The sequence below is a fragment of the Pristiophorus japonicus genome, chromosome 5 (genome assembly GCF_044704955.1).
Source record: "Pristiophorus japonicus isolate sPriJap1 chromosome 5, sPriJap1.hap1, whole genome shotgun sequence".
NCBI lineage: Eukaryota > Metazoa > Chordata > Chondrichthyes > Pristiophoridae > Pristiophorus > Pristiophorus japonicus.
The window spans coordinates 131,125,334-131,144,513 of NC_091981.1; the positions used below are offsets into that span (position 1 = coordinate 131,125,334).

At 49.2% G+C, this 19,180-nt stretch overlaps 1 protein-coding gene across 1 annotated transcript in view; it reads right to left on the reverse strand.

The window, feature by feature from the left end:
* Positions 1-19,180, reverse strand: part of LOC139264459 (dynein axonemal heavy chain 11-like) — a 679,414-nt gene that overhangs the window by 194,702 nt on the left and 465,532 nt on the right. The gene's annotated exons all lie outside the window — the stretch shown is intronic.

The window sequence follows — 19,180 nt, forward strand, 5'->3', positions numbered from 1 at the left end:
TGATTAGCTGCACTCGTCGCAAAATCACAGGGGATCATAAAATTGGGCAAACAGACTTTGCAAATTTGATGCCAACATCAGAGGCAAGATCAGTGATGAAATCCTAATATAAACATGTTCGAAGATAAATGGAATCCTTATAGGAACATTTCAGAAAGATGAAAACGTTTATGGAAAGGGAGGGAGAGCAGCTAATCATCATAGTCCACATGCAAGGCACCAATATAGGAAACAAAAGGCCTGAAGTCTATAAAGGAGTTGAAGACATTAGGAAGAAGGATTCAAAACAGGACTTCAAGGCTAGTAATCTCTGGATTACTTCACCAGCCATATACTATAATAGAGAAAAAAATAGGAAGTTCACACATGGCTAAAGGGGTGGTGTCAGGAAAATAATTTCCATTTTACAGGGAACTGATACCAGTTCTGGGGAAGATGGAAGCTATTCTGTTAGGATGGGCTACATCTGAACAGGAAAGGAGCTAATGAACTGTCAAAAACAGATAAACAGGAAAGTGAAGAGTCATTTAAACAATCAAAAACAGCAAGCAGTGAAGGCAGAAACATTTGAGGTAAATATACAAATAAAAAAATAATTTTCAAAAAGGATAACATGCAGGAAGACTAAAGGGAGCAGATGAGGAAAATTAAATCAACCAGTTGTAAGCAGGGAAAAGATGGAGCTAAATGAATGAAGGTTCGTTTGGACAAAAAATATCAAGAGAAAAGGAACAGCTTTAAACATGAACAAAAATAGATACAGTGCATGTATTGAGTGTGGGAAATAAGCTGGGGTAATTAGAAGCAATTATGTTTCAGGAAAATATAGATTGAATAGAACTAACAGAAGCTCAGCTGTAAGCCAGGCAAGAGTATAAAATAAACATAGCTGATTATAATTTTAGGAAGAACAGAACAGGTAAGAAAGAAGGAGTGGCAGCATATTGGTGAAGGAGAAATACATGTCGTCGGCTGGACTGATTCACATAAAAAAAGTTCAGACAAGAGTCAATGTGGTTAGAGATCAAAGATAAAAATGGATGGTTACATTAGTAGGGTTGTACAGTTCCTCTAATTGTGGGAGGAAAATGAAAGAGGAAATCTGTAGACAGATCAGGGAGATGAGTAGAAGTAACAAAATTATTGTTCTCGGAGATTTTAATTACGTAATCATTGATTGGGACAGGGAGGGAGGATATGATGAAAGGGGAATGGAATTCTTAAAATATGTGTCGGACACCTTCCTCAAGCAGCATGTCTGTATGCCTACAAGAGGCGAGGTATTGCTCGATCTAGATTAGTCAGACAGGACCTACACTTCACAAATCCATGCTGATTCACTTTGATCAACTAATACCTGTGCAAATGCCCAGTCTCTCTGGGGGAGACTTTCGCCTTCATTTTTGGCGATTTTCTCAGCGGGACAGCTGTTTTTGTGAGAGAAACTGCCTGGCAAAAGTTTCCCCCTTACTTTTTAAATGGAACCGCCCACATCTCGAAACGACTGCTGGGGAGCAAACTGCTGACGTGCACCTGTGTGCACTGTGGAGAAAAGCGCTAGGACGGAAGTTTAGCCTCAACGGAAACCCGTCCAGATCGCCGCGGAAACCACCCACGGGAAGCAGCCTGAAACAGGTCGGTAGGTGAGTACTCTGCAAAGAAAGGTAAGTTAAAGGGTGTTTTTTTTAAAATGGTAAAATGGCGATTACCTTTAAAACTATCTTGGGAATGTTTTTTTAACTTTTATTTTATTTTAGGGTGAAAAAATACTTTTTAAATTTTCCCCCTCCCTAGGCCTAACCGCAGCCTCGGACTAAATTTTAAAACCTTACTGTCCATTCAGGTAAGAACCACCCATTCTCGCTAGTTTCAGCTGTAACCGCCAAGAAACCGCCGAGAATCTTGGATCAAGAACCATTTTCTCGCCGAGCGGTATTACTTACCTCATTCATGGAAATTTTCGCTGGCATTAATTGCTGAAGCTTAGCGATCTTTTCTGGGTGGCAATCAGGCGGTGCGGACTCTGGAAAAGTGTAGCCCTCTGTACCTGAAGATAGATTTCAGTAACTTCCCCACAACTAATGTTAAACTGATAGATTTGTAGTTACCTGCACAATGTGTGTGTGCGTGCTTTGAATGGCCGTCGGAGTAGCAGCTCTCTAGGGAGCTCCCCTGCTAAACAGTTCCTCGGCAACTTTCCACCTTCAACCTCCCCCCTCCCACTGTCTAATCTTCCCCAAGCCCCAGCCCTAGCCCTTATAGAGCCTAATAGGAGTCTTAAACACTTAAATCCCCACTCGAACCCCAACCCCACAAATCTCAAAAGTTCATGCGTACCTCAGGCCTCCCGCCACACCACACATCGGCGACTCGATGTGACTTGGGCCTCCCTGCTGGACCTCCTGCAGCGACTGGACGACTTGGCACGACCTGGGCCTCCGGGCTGGACCTCCTGTGGCGACCCGACGTGACTTGGGCCTCCCGGCTGGATCTCCTGAGGCGACTCAACGCGACTTAGGCCTCCCGGCTGGACCTCCTGTGGCGACTGGGCAGCTGGACCTGGCTATCGGGTCCAACTTCGAAAAATCCCTGATCTGCGTTCCCGCGGGCGACAAATTGATCCTCCTCGACGACTTCAACGCCAGGGTTGGCAAGGACACAGACCTCTGGGGAGGCGTGATTGGTAGAGAGGGGGTAGGGAAAGCCAACTCCAGCGGTACCCTACTCCTGACAAAATGTCTAGAGCATGAACTTGTCATCACCAACACCTTGTTCCGACAGAGGGTCAAATACAAGGCATCGTGGCAACACCCTTGCTCCAAACACTGCTTGACCATATCATTGTCCGAGCCAGGGATCACAAGGATGTGCGCCTCACCCGTGCCATGACAGGAGCTAACGACTGCTGGACGGACCACCGCCTAATCAGATCCATCATTGACATCAACATAGCCCCAAAGTGAAGGGGGCAGCAGAAGCAGTGTTGCAAAAAAGTCAATGCTGGGGCACTTAAGGACCCAGCTAAGAGAGCCTTTTGCAGTCAGCGCCTCACAGCTAACCTGGCGTGCCTTGACGACACCGAGACGCAGAATGCTCACAGCGCTTGGTCTGCCCTCCAGGCCTCCATAACCAGTGCCTGCAAAGAGATGCTCGGTCACTCAATCAGGAAACACCAGGATTGGTTTAATGAGAATGATCAGGAGATTCAAGATCTAATAGATTGCAAGTGCAGGGCATTTCTGAGCCTTAAACAGCAACCCAACTCAGGAGCAGCAAAGCAGCATTACAGACGGCTAAATGCTAAGGTCCAACAAAAAACCCTGGACCTAAAGATCAGGTGGTGGATGAAGAAAGCACAAGAGATACAGCAGCTGGCCGACAGCCATGATGTGCGAGGATTCTTCATCGAAGTCAAGGCCACCTATGGCCCAAACACCTAAGGCCCCAACCCACTGCTGTCCAAGAACTGGGAAACACTCATCAAGGACACTGAGGCAGTCAGGGCCCCCTGGAAGGAGCACTTCGAAGATCTCCTCAATTGAGACTCTGCCTTTGACTCGAATGGTCTCAACTCCATTCCGCAGCATGCTACCCGCCACCACCTCAGTGAGACCCCAACACTGCACGAGGTAGAAAAAGCCATTAGACAGCTAAAAAAACAAGGCATCGGGAGCGGATGGAATCCCTGCTGAGGCACTGAAGTATAGCAGAGAGGCACTGCTGGCGCAAATACATGACCACGTCTCTCTCATCTGGAGGGAGGAGAGCATGCCGGGAGATTATTGAGTTGCAGTGATCGTGACCATCTTTAAAAAAGGGGACAGGTCCGACTGCCGCAACTACAGAGGAATCTCCCTGTTATCAGCCACTGGGAAAGTCGTTGCTTGAGTCCTCCTCAACCGTCAATGCGCAGAAGAGGAGAGAGAGAGCAGAAAGCAGAGAGGAAGTGGAAGCGTGTGTAGGTCTGGTTCTTTATGGTTTCTTTGGCTATTGTGGGAGGTATTAAAGATTTTTGTGAGGAGCAGTCCGGGGAGCGTCGAGAGAGGCGGGAGTCGAGAGAGGCAGCGGCCTATAAAAGGCTCAGCAGTCCGGGGAGCGTCGAGAGAGGCGGGAGTCCAGAGAGGCAGCGGCCTATAAAAGGCTCAGCAGTCCGGGGAGCGTCGAGAGAGGCGGGAGTCCAGAGAGGCAGCGGCCTATAAAAGGCTCAGCAGTCCGGGGAGCGTCGAGAGAGGCGGGAGTCCAGAGAGGCAGCGGCCTATAAAAGGCTCAGCAGTCCGGGGAGCGTCGAGAGAGGCGGGAGTCGAGAGAGGCAGCGGCCTATAAAAGGCTCAGCAGTCCGGGGAGCGTCGAGAGAGGCAGGAGTCCAGAGAGGCAGCGTCCTATAAAAGGCTCAGCAGTCCGGGGAGCGTCGAGAGAGGCGGGAGTCGAGAGAGGCGGGAGTCGAGAGAGGCGTGACTTGTGCAGCTCCAGCTGAGAGAAGTCAAAAAGAAGTAGAAAGAAATCAAAAGGTGACGTCACAGCCAACGTGGTAAGTGATTGGCTGCTGATTGGTGAGTAGTTTTTCTTTTTCTTTATTAATCAGTAACTTTTAACATTGTTGTCGGCAATTTAAGTGTATCTAAGGGTTAAGTCATGGCAGGACAGCTCGGTCACGTGATATGCTCCTCCTGTACCATGTGGGAACACGGGGACAACACCAGTGTCCCTGACGACTACATGTGCGGGAAGTGTGTCCACCTCCGGCTACTGACGGTCCGCGTTGCGGAGTTGGAGCTGAAGGTGGATTCACTCTGGAGCATCCACGATGCTGAGAATGACGTGAGTATCACGTGTAGCGAGTTGGTCTTACCGCAGGAGAAGGGTCCACAGCCAGCGAGGGAATGGAAGACCAGCAGGAAGAGTAGTGCAAGGAAGGTAGTGCAGGGGTCCCCTGTGGTCATCCCACTGCAAAACAGATACACTGCTTTGAGTGCTGTTGAGGGGGATGACTCATCAGGAGCGGGCAGCAGCAGCCAAGTTCATGGCACCGTGGCTGGCTCTGTTGCACAGGAGGGCAGGAAAAAGAGTGGGCGAGCGATAGTGATAGGGGATTCAATTGTAAGGGGAATAGATAGGCGTTTCTGCGGCCGCAACCGAGACTCCAGGATGGTATGTTGCCTCCCTGGTGCAGGGTCAAGGATGTCTCGGAGCGGGTGCAGGACATTCTAAAAAGGGAGGGAGAACAGCCAGTTGTCGTGGTGCACGTTGGTACCAATGACATAGGTAAAAAAAGGGATGAGTTCCTACGAAATGAATTTAAGGAGCTAGGAGCTAAATTAAAAAGTAGGACCTCAAAAGTAGTAATCTCGGGATTGCTACCAGTGCCACGTGCTAGTCAGAGTAGGAATCGCAGGATAGCTCAGATGAATACGTGGCTTGAGCAATGGTGCAGCAGGGAGGGATTCAAATTCCTGGGGCATTGGAACCGGTTCTAGGGGAGGTGGGACCAGTACAATCCGGACGGTCTGCACCTGGGCAGAATCGGAACCAATGTCCTCGGGGGAGTGTTTGCTAGTGCTGTTGGGGAGGAGTTAAACTAATATGGCAGGGGGATGGGAACCAATGCAGGGAGATAGAGGGAAACAAAAAGGAGGCAAAAACAAAAGACAGAAAGGAGATGAGGAAAAGTGGAGGGCAGAGAAACCCAAGGCAAAGAACAAAAAGGGCCATTGTACAGCAAAATTCTAAAAGGACAGAGGGTGTTAAAAATACAAGCCTAAAGGCTTTGTGTCTTAATGCAAGGAGTATCCGCAATAAGGTGGATGAATTAACTGTGCAAATAGATGTTAACAAATATGATGTGATTGGGATTACGGAGACGTGGCTCCAGGATGATCAGGGCTGGGAACTCAACATCCAGGGGTATTCAACATTCAGGAAGGATAGAATAAAAGGAAAAGGAGGTGGGGTAGCATTGCTGGTTAAGGAGGAGATTAAGGCAATAGTTAGGAAGGACATTAGCTTGGATGATGTGGAATCTATATGGGTAGAGCTGCAGAACACCAAAGGGCAAAAAACGTTAGTGGGAGTTGTGTACAGACCTCCAAACAGTAGTAGTGATGTTGGGGAGGGCATCAAACATGAAATTAGGGGTGCGTGCAATAAAGGTGCAGCAGTTATAATGGGTGACTTTAATATGCACATAGATTGGGCTAACCAAACTGGAAGCAATACGGTGGAGGAGGATTTTCTGGAGTGCATAAGGGATGGTTTTTTAGACCAATATGTCGAGGAACCAACTAGGGGGGAGGCCATCTTAGACTGGGTGTTATGTAATGAGAGAGGATTAATTAGCAATCTCGTTGTGTGAGGCCCCTTGGGGAAGAGTGACCATAATATGGTGGAATTCTGCATTGGGATGGAGAATGAAACAGTTAATTCAGAGACCATGGTCCAGAACTTAAAGAAGGGTAACTTTGAAGGTATGAGGCGTGAATTGGCTGGGATGGATTGGCGAATGATACTTAAGGGGTTGACTGTGGATGGGCAATGGCAGACATTTAGAGACCGCATGGATGAACTACAACAATTGTACATTCCTGTCTGGCATAAAAATAAAAAAGGGAAGGTGGCTCAACCGTGGCTATCAAGGGAAATCAGGGATAGTATTAAAGCCAAGGAAGTGACATACAAATTGGCCAGAAATAGCAGCGAACCTGGGGACTGGGAGAAATTTAGAACTCAGCAGAGGAGGACAAAGGGTTTGATTAGGGCAGGGAAAATGGAGTATGAGAAGAAGCTTGCAGGGAACATTAAGACGGATTGCAAAAGTTTCTATAGATATGTAAAGAGAAAAAGGTTAGTAAAGACAAACATAGGTCCGCTGCAGTCAGAATCAGGGGAAGTCATAACGGGGAACAAAGAAATGGCGGAACAATTGAACAAGTACTTTGGTTCGGTATTCACGAAGGAGGACACGAACAACCTTCCGGTTATAAAAGGGGTCGGGGGGTCTAGTAAGGAGGAGGAACTGAGGGAAATCCTTATTAGCTGGGAAATTGTGTTGGGGAAATTGATGGGATTGAAGGCCGATAAATCCCCAGGGCCTGATGGACTGCATCCCAGAGTACTTAAGGAGGTGGCCTTGGAAATAGTGGATGCGTTGACAGTCATTTTCCAACATTCCATTGACTCTGGATCAGTTCCTATGGAGTGGAGGGTAGCCAATGTAACCCCACTTTTTAAAAAAGGAGTGAGAGAGAAAACAGGGAATTATAGACCGGTCAGCCTGACATCGGTAGTGGGTAAAATGATGGAATCAATTATTAAGGATGTCATAGCAGTGCATTTGGAAAGAGGTGACATGATAGGTCCAAGTCAGCATGGATTTGTGAAAGGGAAATCATGCTTGACAAATCTTCTGGAATTTTTTGAGGATGTTTCCAGTAGAGTGGATAAGGGAGAACCAGTTGATGTGGTATATTTGGACTTTCAGAAGGCGTTCGACAAGGTCCCACACAAGAGATTGATGTGCAAAGTTAGAGCACATGGGATTGGGGGTAGTGTACTGACATGGATTGAGAATTGGTTGTCAGACAGGAAGCAAAGAGTAGGAGTAAATGGGTACTTTTCAGAATGGCAGGCAGTGACTAGTGGGGTACCGCAAGGTTCTGTGCTGGGGCCCCAGCTGTTTACACTGTACATTAATGATTTAGATGAGGGGATTAAATGTAGTATCTCCAAATTTGCGGATGACACTAAGTTGGGTGGCAGTGTGAGCTGCGAGGAGGATGCTGTGAGGCTGCAGAGCGACTTGGATAGGTTAGGTGAGTGGGCAAATGCATGGCAGATGAAGTATAATGTGGATAAATGTGAGGTTATCCACTTTGGTGGTAAAAACAGAGAGACAGACTATTATCTGAATGGTGACAGATTAGGAAAAGGGGAGGTGCAAAGAGACCTGGGTGTCATGGTACATCAGTCATTGAAGGTTGGCATGCAGGTGCAGCAGGCGGTTAAGAAAGCAAATGGCATGTTGGCCTTCATAGCAAGGGGATTTGAGTACAGGGGCAGGGAGGTGTTGCTACAGTTGTACAGGGCATTGGTGAGGCCACACCTGGAGTATTGTGTACAGTTTTGGTCTCCTAACCTGAGGAAGGACATTCTTGCTATTGAGGGAGTGCAGCGAAGGTTCACCAGACTGATTCCCGGGATGGCGGGACTGACCTATCAAGAAAGACTGGATCAACTGGGCTTGTATTCACTGGAGTTCAGAAGAATGAGAGGGGACCTCATAGAAACATTTAAAATTCTGACGGGGTTAGACAGGTTAGATGCAGGAAGAATGTTCCCAATGTTGGGGAAGTCCAGAACCAGAGGTCACAGTCTAAGGATAAGGGGTAAGCCATTTAGGACCGAGATGCGGAGGAACTTCTTCACCCAGAGAGTGGTGAACCTGTGGAATTCTCTACCACAGAAAGTTGTTGAGGCCAATTCACTAAATATATTCAAAAAGGAGTTAGATGAGGTCCTTACTACTAGGGGGATCAAGGGGTATGGCGAGAAAGCAGGAATGGGGTACTGAAGTTGCATGTTCAGCCATGAACTCATTGAATGGCGGTGCAGGCTAGAAGGGCCGAATGGCCTACTCCTGCACCTATTTTCTATGTTTCTATGTTTCTCCCTGTGGCCGAGGAGCTCCTCCCGGAGTCACAGTGCGGATTTCGTCCCCTCTGGGGTACAACGGACATGATTTTTGCAGCGCAACAGCTGCAGGAAAAATGCAGGGAACAGCGCCAGCCCTTAGACATGGCCATCTTCGACCTTACAAACGCATTTGACACTGTCAACCAAGAGGGTCTATGGAGGGTCCTCCTCCGTTTCTGATGCCCCCAAAAGTACATCACCATCCTCCACCTGCTCCACGACGATATGCAAGTCATGATCCTTACCAACGGATCCACCACAGACCCAATCCACGCCCAGACCGGGGTCAAACAGGGCTGCGTCATCGCCCCAACCCTGTTCTCAATCTTCCTCGCTGCCATGCTCCACCTCACAGTTGATAATATGTCCTTACTATACAGTATAAATGCACACGAGGCCCATACTTGAGAGAAGGTCACTCTGTGAACAGTAACCTGTATTAGCCAGCACTGAAGTGCAGAAGGTGGGTGGAGCTTCCCCTTTTATACCAGAAAGTACAGGTTAGGCGTGTCTCCCACAAGTTCACCACCTAGTGGTCAGTGTTCTCACGGTGTACAACTTAGGTCAATTTATACATGGGTTACAATGACAAGTGAATACATAGAAACATAGAAAATAGGTGCAGGAGTAGGCCATTCGGCCCTTCGAGCCTGCACCACCATTCAATGAGTTCATGGCTGAACATGCAACTTCAAGAGTTCATTCCTGCTTTCTCGCCATACCCCTTCATCCCCCTAGTAGTAAGGACTACATCTAACTCCTTTTTGAATATATTTAGTGAATTGGCCTCAACAACTTCCTGTGGTAGAGAATTCCACAGGTTCACCACTCTCTGGGTGAAGAAGTTTCTCCTCATCTCGGACCTAAATGGCTTACCCCTTATCCTTAGACTGTGACCTCTGGTTCTGGACTTCCCCAACATTGGGAACATTCTTCCTGCATCTAACCTGTCTAAACCCGTCAGAATTTTAAACGTTTCTGTGAGATACCCTCTCATTCTTCTGAACTCCAGTAAATACAAGCCCAGTTGATCCAGTCTTTTTTGATATGTCAGTCCCGCCATCCCGGGAATCAGTCTGGTGAACCTTCTCTGCACTCCCTCAATAGCAAGAATGTCCTTCCTCAAGTTAGGAAACATCACATGACATTACCTTCCCCCCCAAAGTCTTATTTCGATCACAGGTTAAGTCTCTCTGGTGGTTTACGCTCCCTTGTAGAGCACCTGAGTTGGGGCTCCAGTTGTTGGCCGCTGGCCTGAGTATCTGCTGTTTGCGGTGCCTCAGGCCTGTCCGGACTGCCCACAGTGACTGGGCTCTCCTCCACTTGGTTCCGGTGTTCGGTTACCTGTGGTGCAGTGAACCCTACATCGTGTTCTTCCTCTGCTTCTTCTATGGGGTTGCTGAACCTCCTTTTAGTTTGATCCACGTGCAAGCGGCAGCTTTGTCCATTGGCAGTTTAACTACCAAAATCCTATTCTCCTCTTTGGCAATCATAGTGCCTGTGAGCCATTTGGGCCCAGCAGCGTAGTCGAGGACAAAGACAAGGTAATTGACATCAATACATTCCCGACATGGTAGTCACATTGTGACCGGCGCTTGCTCTCAACAATTTCTTTCATGGTGGGGTGTAGAAAAGGATAACCTGGTTTTGAGCGTCCTTTTCATTAGCAGCTGTGTGTGTGGAACCCCTGTGAGCGAGTGTTGGCTATCAGGAGGCGTGATAAGCGGCTTTGTAGGGAACCCCCTTGGATTCTGAGCATCCCCTGTTTGATTATCTGCACTGCTCGTTCCGCCTGGCCGTTTGAGGCCGGCTTGAACGGTGCTGTTCTGACATGGTTGATACCATTTCCTGTCATGAAGTCCGGGAATTCAATGCTTGTAAAGCATGGGCCATTGTCGCTGACCAAGATGTCCGGTAGACCATGGGCGGCAAACATTGCCCGTAGACTTTCTACCGTGGCAGAGGATGTGCTTGAATTAAGAATGTCACACTCGATCCATTTGGAGTAGGCGTCAACTACAACCAAAAACATTTTTCCTATGAAAGGACCTGCGTAGTCCACATGGATGCGTGATCATGGCTTGGTGGGTCAGGACCAGGGGCGAAGGGGGACTTCCCTGGGCGCATTGCCCAGCTGGGCACACGTGTTGCACCTGCGAACACAAAGTTCCAGGTCTGCATCTATCCCTGGCCACCAAACGTGTGACCTGGCAATTGCCTTCACCATGACAATGCCTGGGTGCTCATTGTGGAGTTCTCTGATGAACACCTCTCTGCCCATCTGGGGCATGACGACTCGGTTTCCCCATAGCAGGCAATCGGCCTGAATCGAGAGTTCATCCCTGCGCCTGTGAAATGGTTTAAATTCCTCAGGGCATGCCCCGTACGTGGCTGCCCAGTCCCCATTCAGGATACATTTCTTGACTAAAGACAGTAGCGGGTCTCTATTTGTCCAGACTTTGATCTGATGGGCTGTCACGGGTGAGCCTTCGCTTTCGAAAGCTTCAACAGCCATGGCCATCTCAGCAGCATGCTTGGTTGCCCCCTCGGTGGTGGCTGGCAGGAGCCGCTGAGTGTATCGGCGCAGTTTTCAGTGCCCGGTCTGTGCCAAATTGTATAGTCATAGGCGGCTAACGTGAGTGCCCACCTCTGTATGCGGGCTGACGCATTTGCATTTATGGCCTTGGTGCCGGCCAAAAGGGATGTTAGGGGTTTGTGATCTGGCTCCAGCTCAAATTTCCTGCCAAACAGGTACTGGTGCATTTTTTTTACTGCATTATACACATGCAAGCGCTTCCTTCTCTACCATCCCGTAGCCTCTTTCTGCCTGGGACAGACTTCTGGAGGCATAAGCTACCAGCTGTAACTGACCATTGGCATTCACATGCTGCAACACACACCCGACACCATAGGACGACGCATCGCACATTAAAACGAGTTTCTTACATGGATCATATAGCGCTAACAGATTGTTGGAGTGAACAAATTGCATGCTCTATCAAAAGCCCTTTCCTGGTTGTCCTCTGAGACCCATTCGCGACCTTTGCGTAGGAGCACGTGCAGCGGCTCGAACAGCGTGCTCAATTTGGGACGAAAGTTACCAAAATAGTTCAGGAGCCCCAGGAATGAACGCAGCTCCGTCGTGTTACGGGGTCTGGGTGCTCTCTGGATCGCTTCCGTTTTGGATGCAGTAGGTCTGATCCCGTCTGCTGCAACCTTCATCCCCAGGAATTCTACCTCTTGAGCTAGGAAGACGCACTTCTCCTTTTTCAGTCGCAGATCTACCCGGTCCAGTATGCGTAGCACCTCCTCTAGGTTGTGGAGGTGTTCTTGAGTATCACAACCCGTGATGAGGATGTCATCTTGAAAAACCACCGTCCTTGGAATCGACTTGAGGAGGCTTTCCATATTTCGTTGAAAGATCGCGGCGGCCGAGCGAATCCCGAACGGACATCTGTTGTACTCAAACAACCCCTTGTGTGTCGTGATGGTGGTCAGCTTCTTCGACTCACTCGCCAGCTCCTGGGTCATGAAAGCTGAGGTTAGGTCCAATTTTGAAAAAAGTTTGCCACCGGATAGCGTCGCAAAGAGGTCCTCCGCTCTCGGTAGCGGGTACTGGTCTTGGAGTGACACTCGATTGATGGTGGCCTTGTAATCACCACATATCCTGACCGACCCATCCGCCTTGAGCACCGGCACAATAGAGCTCGCCCAGTCACTGAATTCGACTGGCGAGATGATGCCTTCCCTCAGCATGCAGTCCAATTCGCCTTCTACCTTTTCCCGCATCACGTACGGCACCGTTCTGGCCTTGTGGTGGACTGGCCTGGTGTCCGGGTTTTTGTGAATGAACACCTTGGTCCCCATGAAAGTGCCAATGCCGGGTTGAAATAGTGAGTCAAATGTATCCAGGACCTGTGAGCATGATATTCGCTCCACAGAAGAAATTGCATTGACATCACCCCATTTCCAGTTCATGACAGCAAGCCAACTCCTCCCCAGCAGTGCGGGACCGTCCCCCGGGACAATCCAGAGTGGCAACCTGTTCTTCGAATCTTTGTGGGTCACGACTACCGTGGCGCTGCCTAGCACCGGAATGATCTCCTTTGTATATGCCCATAGCTGTGCGTCAATCGGCAATAATTTTGGCCTCCTGGCCTTGTCGAACTGTTTGATACTCATCAGGGACTGGATGGCCCCTGTGTCTAGTTCCATTGATACTGGGATGCCATTGAGGAGCACTTTCATCATTATCGGTGGTGTCCTGGTGTATGAACTGTATATGTGCTCCACATGAACTCGCTAAACTTCAGCTTCCAGCGATTTCCCCCAGTGTCCATTTGGCCTCGTAGGGCTTACATCGGGCCCTTCCTCCTCATACATAAACCTGGCTGCAGGCTTCCTGCACATACGTGCCAAGTGACCGCTGACGTTGCAGTTTCTGCAGGTATATTGCTGATACCTGCAAGCTCTGACTGTGTGTTTGCCTCCACACCTCCAACATGAGCCGTTGTTGGAAACAGAAGGTCCATTACCAGTCGATCGTCTCTGACTGTCTCTGCAACTGTCCTTAAGCGCACCATTAACAGGTGTTGATGGCCCCATTACTGGCCGCATTGTCCCTTGCGATGGCATGAATTGCCGTTCAGCTAGCCATTGTCTCTGTTGAATTCCCCCTTTGGGTTCGACTACATGCTCGGGCATATTCGATTGCCCCTGTCTGCCTGGAGAACTGTGTGCCGCGTTAACAATGTTGGCTCCCTGTCCATTTGCTACATTTAAACCAAGATTTTTGTCAAACATCATTCTGGTCTCTTCCTCGCCTGAGATAAATGTCTGGGCTATCAGAGCCGCCATTTCCAAGGTCAAGTCTTTGGTCTCAATCAGTTTCCTGAAAACCCCAGCATGCCCGATGCCCTCAATAAAAAAGTCTCGCATCATCTCCGCTCTGCATGCATCTGGGAACTCACAGAGGCTTGCCAGATGCCAGAGAACTGCCACGAAGTCAGGAACACTTTGCCCTTCTCGCCACTGGTGCGTGTAAAACCGGCGTCTTGCCATGTAGATGCTGCTCGCCAGTTTAAAGTGTTCCCTGATCAACTTACTGAGCTCTTCAAAAGTCTTGTCCGCTGGCTTCGCTGGCGCTAGAAGGTCCTTCATCAGGGAGTATGTCCTGGATCCATAAACCGTCAGGAGATGAGCCTTGTGTTTGTCGGCCGAATCCTGTCCCAGCCATTCCTTAGTGACGAAACTTTGCTGTAGTCTCTCAATAAAATCGTCCCAATCATCACCAACATACTACCTCTCGTTCGTGCTGCTAGTGGCCATGCTCGCGTGGTTTAAATCCCAGTTTCTCGTCGCCAATAATATGTCCTTACTATACAGTATAAATGCACACGAGGCCCATACTTGAGAGAAGGTCACTCTGTGACCAGTAACCTGTATTAGCCAGCACTGAAGTGCAGAAGGTGGGTGGAGCTTCCCCTTTTATACCAGAAAGTCCAGGTTAGGAGTGTCTCCCACAAGTTCACCACCTAGTGGTCAGTGTTCTCACGGTGTACAACTTAGGTCAGTTTATACATGGGTTACAATGACAGTTGAATACATGGCAGTTGACAAGCTCCCCGCTGGAGGGGAACTAAACTACAGAACCAGTGGGAAGTTGTTCAACCTTCGCCGTCTCCAGGCCAGGTCCGAGACCACTCCAATCTCTGTCGTCAAGCTGCAGTACGCGGACGACGCCTGCGTCTGTGCACACACAGAGGCTGAACTCCAGGACATAGTCGACGTATTTACCGAGGCGTATGAAAGCATAGTCCTGATGCTGAACATCAGTAAGAAAAAGGTCCTCCACCAGTCTGTCCTTGCCGCACAGCACTGCCCCCCAGTCATCAAGATCCACGGCGCGGCCCTGGACAACGTGGACCACTTCCTTTATCTCGGGAGCCTCCTATCAACAAGAGCAGGCATTGATGATCCAACACCGCCTCCAGTGCGCCAGTGCAGCCTTCGGCCGCCTGAGGAAAAGAGTGTTTGAAGACCAGGCCCTCAAAACTGTCACCATGCTCATGATCTACAGGGCTGCAGTAATACCCGCCCTCCTGTATGGCTCAGACACATGGATCATGTACAGTAGACACCTCAAGTCGCTGGAGAAATACCACCAACGTTGTCTCCGCAAGATCCTGCAAATCCCCTGGGAGGACAGACGCACCAATATTAGCGTCCTCATCCAGGCCAACATCCCCAGCATTGAAGCACTGATCACACTTGATCAGCTCCACTGGGTAGGCCACATAGTTCACATGCCAGACATGAGACTCCCAAAGCAAGCGCTCTACTCGGAACTCGTCCACGGCAAACGAGCCAAAGGTGGGCAGAGGAAACGTTACAAGGACACCCTCAAAGCCTCCATCATAAAGTGTGACATCCCCAATGACACCTGGGAGTCCCTGGCCAAAGACTGCCCTAAGTGGAGGAAGTGCATCCGGGAGGGCGCTGAGCTCCCTGAGTATCGTCGCCGAGAGCAAGCAGAAATCAAGCGCAGGCAGCGGAAGGAGCGTGCAGCAATCTAGGCTCCCCGCTCACACTTTCCCTCATCCACTGTCTATCCCACCTGTGACAGGGACAGTGGTTCTCGTATTGGACTGTACAGCTGTCATGTATCTTACATTATTATATATAACTGTATCCTAACATGCTATACATGACTGTAATAAGATATGACCTGTAACCACCAACATACCTTACCACCAGCGGTGCACTTGCAGGAGACAGGTATATAAGGACAGGTCTCAGGCAAGTGCAGCATTCCAGAGCTGTGAAATAAAGCTGCAGGTCCAGAGTGGCCTTGACTTCACTACATGCCTCGTGTGAATCTGTACTGAGGGGACAGGACTTTACAGTGGCGACGGGTTACGGGATTACAGAATCCACAGAATGGCGAACAACGCATCAGATGAACAGTACAATGCGGGAGACAATTGGGAGGACTTTATAAAGGCTCCAGCAAAGCTTTGTAACCAAAGACTGGTTAGGCGACGATAAGGCAGACAAGAGAAGAGCCCATCTCTTGACCAGCTGTGGCTCAAAAACATACGCTTTAATGAAGGATCTATTGGCACCCAAGAAACCAGCAAGCAAGTCGTTTGAAGAATTGAGCACACTGGTAAGAGACCACCTGAAGCCAGCGAGCAGCCTACACATGGCCAGACACAGGTTCTACAACTACAGATGCTGTGTGGGCCAGAGCATACCCGACTTCGTGGCGGAACTTTGGAGGTTGGCTAGTTTATGTGAGTTCTCCGATGAACTGAGGAGAGAAATGCTGAGAGAGTTTTTCATTGAAGGAATAGGTCACGCAGGCATATTCCGAAAGCTCATAGAGACCAAGTTCCTGACCTTAGAGGCAGCAGCACTGGTTCCACAGACATTCTTGGTAGGGAAAGAAGAAACGAGGTTGATTTACAATGCAGGTACGACAACTAACGAAATATCAGAAGAACAAGTTCACAGCACTAAACAAGCTGCTACCCCCACACACAGACAAAACAGGGAGAACAGGCTCTCGACAGCAGGCAAAAGCCATCAAGGGCCACAGGAACAGCCGCTCACACCTCATCAACCCACAATGCGAGCAATCAACTACAAACTGAGAGAAGCTCAAGAGAGATCAGCCAGACGCAGCTCATTCTTTGGGAACACTTTGAACAATGGAACAGGTCTGTGCTGGAGGTGTGGGGGTGGGCACTCGTCAAGGGGATGTCGATTTCAGCATGCTGTTTGCAGAAATTGTGAATATACAGGGCATTTGGCCCGCAAGTGCAAAAAAATGGCAGCTCGGCTGGTATACGAATCGGATGGGTCAGAAAGCGGACCAGAAGACGGTGGGGACAGTACCCGGAACATCGATGTACAGCGGGTCAACATGATCAATGGCCGCTGCTCCTACAACAGGACGCCTCCTATAATGATGAGGGTCCTACTCAACGGGATATCTGTCAACATGGAGCTGGATACGGGAGCGAGTCAATCTCTCATGGGCGCTCAACAATTTGAACTGTGGCCACATAAAAGAGACAGAGTAAAACTCACAAGGGTCGACACCACACTAAGGACCTATACCAAAGAAATCGTACAAGTCCTCGGCAGCGCCATGCTCTCTGTCACACACAAAGGGACAGTGAACCGACTTCCCCTGTAGATTGACCCCGGAGACCCCCCAGCACTGCTGGGGAGAAGCTGGCTGGCAAAACTAAACTGGAAATGGGATGATGTCCATGCCATGTCATTAGAGGAACGGGCCTCCTGCTCAACAGTCATAAAGCCATTTGAACATCTCTTTCAGCCAGTTGTGGACACTTTCAAAGGGGCCAAAGTCAAAATCTACATCACACAGGATGCTAGACCGGTCCATCACAAGGCCAGAGCTGTACCCTATGTGATGAGGGAAAAGATTGACCACGAACTAGACAGGCTTCTGCGGGAAGGCATTATATCACCTGTGGAATTTAGCGACTGGGCAAGTCCCATCGTCCCAGTCATAAAGCCTGATGGATCCGTACGAATCTGTGGGGACTACAAATGTACCATAAACAGAGTCTCCCTACAGGACCAGTACCCGCTGCCCAGAGCGGAGGACTTATTTGCCACAATGGCTGGAGGTGAACTTTTCTCAAAATTAGACCTCACATCTGCGTATATGATGCAAGAATTGACCGAGGAATCCAAGCTACTCACCACCATCAACACACATCGAGGCCTTTTCATGTACAATAGATGCCCATTCGGCATCAGGTCAGCAGCTACCATATTCCAGCGCAACATGGAGAGTCTGCTCAAGTCCATCCCGGGGACGGTTGTATTTCAAGACGACATACTTATCACGGGCAGGAACACCGACTCCCATCTCCGTAATTTGGAGGAAGTACTAAAGCGGTTGGATTGGGTAGGCCTATGAGTCAAGAAATCCAAGTGTCTGTTTCTCGCACCCGAGGTTGAATTTTTGGGCAGAAGGATTGCCGTTGATGGAATCTGCCCAACAGAGTCCAAAACAGAAGCAATTCGCCTGGCACCCAGGCCCCGGAATGTCTCAGAACTGCGCGCCTTTCTCGGGCTACTCAATTACTTTGGGAACTTTATGCGGAACTTAAGCACGCTACTGGAGCCTCTCCACGTGCTATTCAGGAAGGGGTGTGATTGGTTTTGGGGCCCAGGAACGGACTTGGAGCTCTGCGTCTGATGGTGCACTATTTGTGCCCAACTCAGCAATGCCCCCAGGGAGGCTCCACTGAGCCCCTGGCCCTGGCCTACCAAACCGTGGTCACAAGTGCACGTCGACTATGCGGGCCCATTCATGGGCAAAATGTTCCTCGTAGTTGTAGATGCATTTTCAAAGTGGATCGAATGCACCATTTTAAACTCGAGCACAACCTCCACCACTGTGGAGAGCCTCGCAACCATGTTTGCAACGCACGGAATCCCTGACATATTGGTCAGTGACAATGGTCCGTGCTTCACCAGCGCAGAATTCCAAGACTTTATAATTGACCACGGCATAAATCACGTCAAGACGGCACCGTTCAAGCCGGCCTCCAACGGCCAGGCGGAGAGAGCAGTGCAAATCATTAAACAAGGCATGCTTAAAATCCAAGGTCCCACGCTGCAGGGTCGCCTGTCACAACTGCTGCTGGCATACAGATCTCGTCCGCACTCACTGACTGGGATCCCCCCAGCGCAACTGTTGATGAAAAGCAACTTTAAAAACAAGGCTCTCATTAATCCTCCCAGACATGCACAAAATCGTTGAGGCAAAGCTGACTGAGTACCATGACAGAAATTCGAGGGGGAGATGGAATGAGATAGGGGACAAAGTGTTTGTACTAAACTATGGCAGGGGTCCCAAATGGCTTGCAGGGACAGTAACAGGCAAGGAAGGAACAGGCTACTGGTAGTACAAATGGACAATGGCAAAACCTGCCGGAGGAATGAAGACCAAGTCAAAAGCAGATTTACCAACAACATTGCGGAACCAGAGGCAGACTACAATGTGGAACTCGCACCACACCTGGAGGACAGACAGAGGGAACAACCTGAAGAAAGGGCAATCCCAACAGACAGCCCAGGCGAGATACCAGCAACCACACCCAAAGAAAAACAGACACCAAGGCAAACAACTGAACCACAACTCAGACGCTCCACGCGAGAGCGTAGACCACCTGAGAGACTGAACCTATAAAGATAATAAGACCTTGGGGGAGGGTGATGTCATGTATCTTACATTATTATATATAACTGTATCCTAACATGCTATACATGACTGTAATAAGATATGACCTGTAACCACCAGCATACCTTACCACCAGGGGTGCACTTGCAGGAGACAGGTATATAAGGACAGGTCTCAGGCAAGTGCAGCATTCCAGAGCTGTGAAATAAAGGTGCAGGTCCAGAGTGACCTTGACTTCACTGCATGCCTCGTGTGAATCTGTACTGA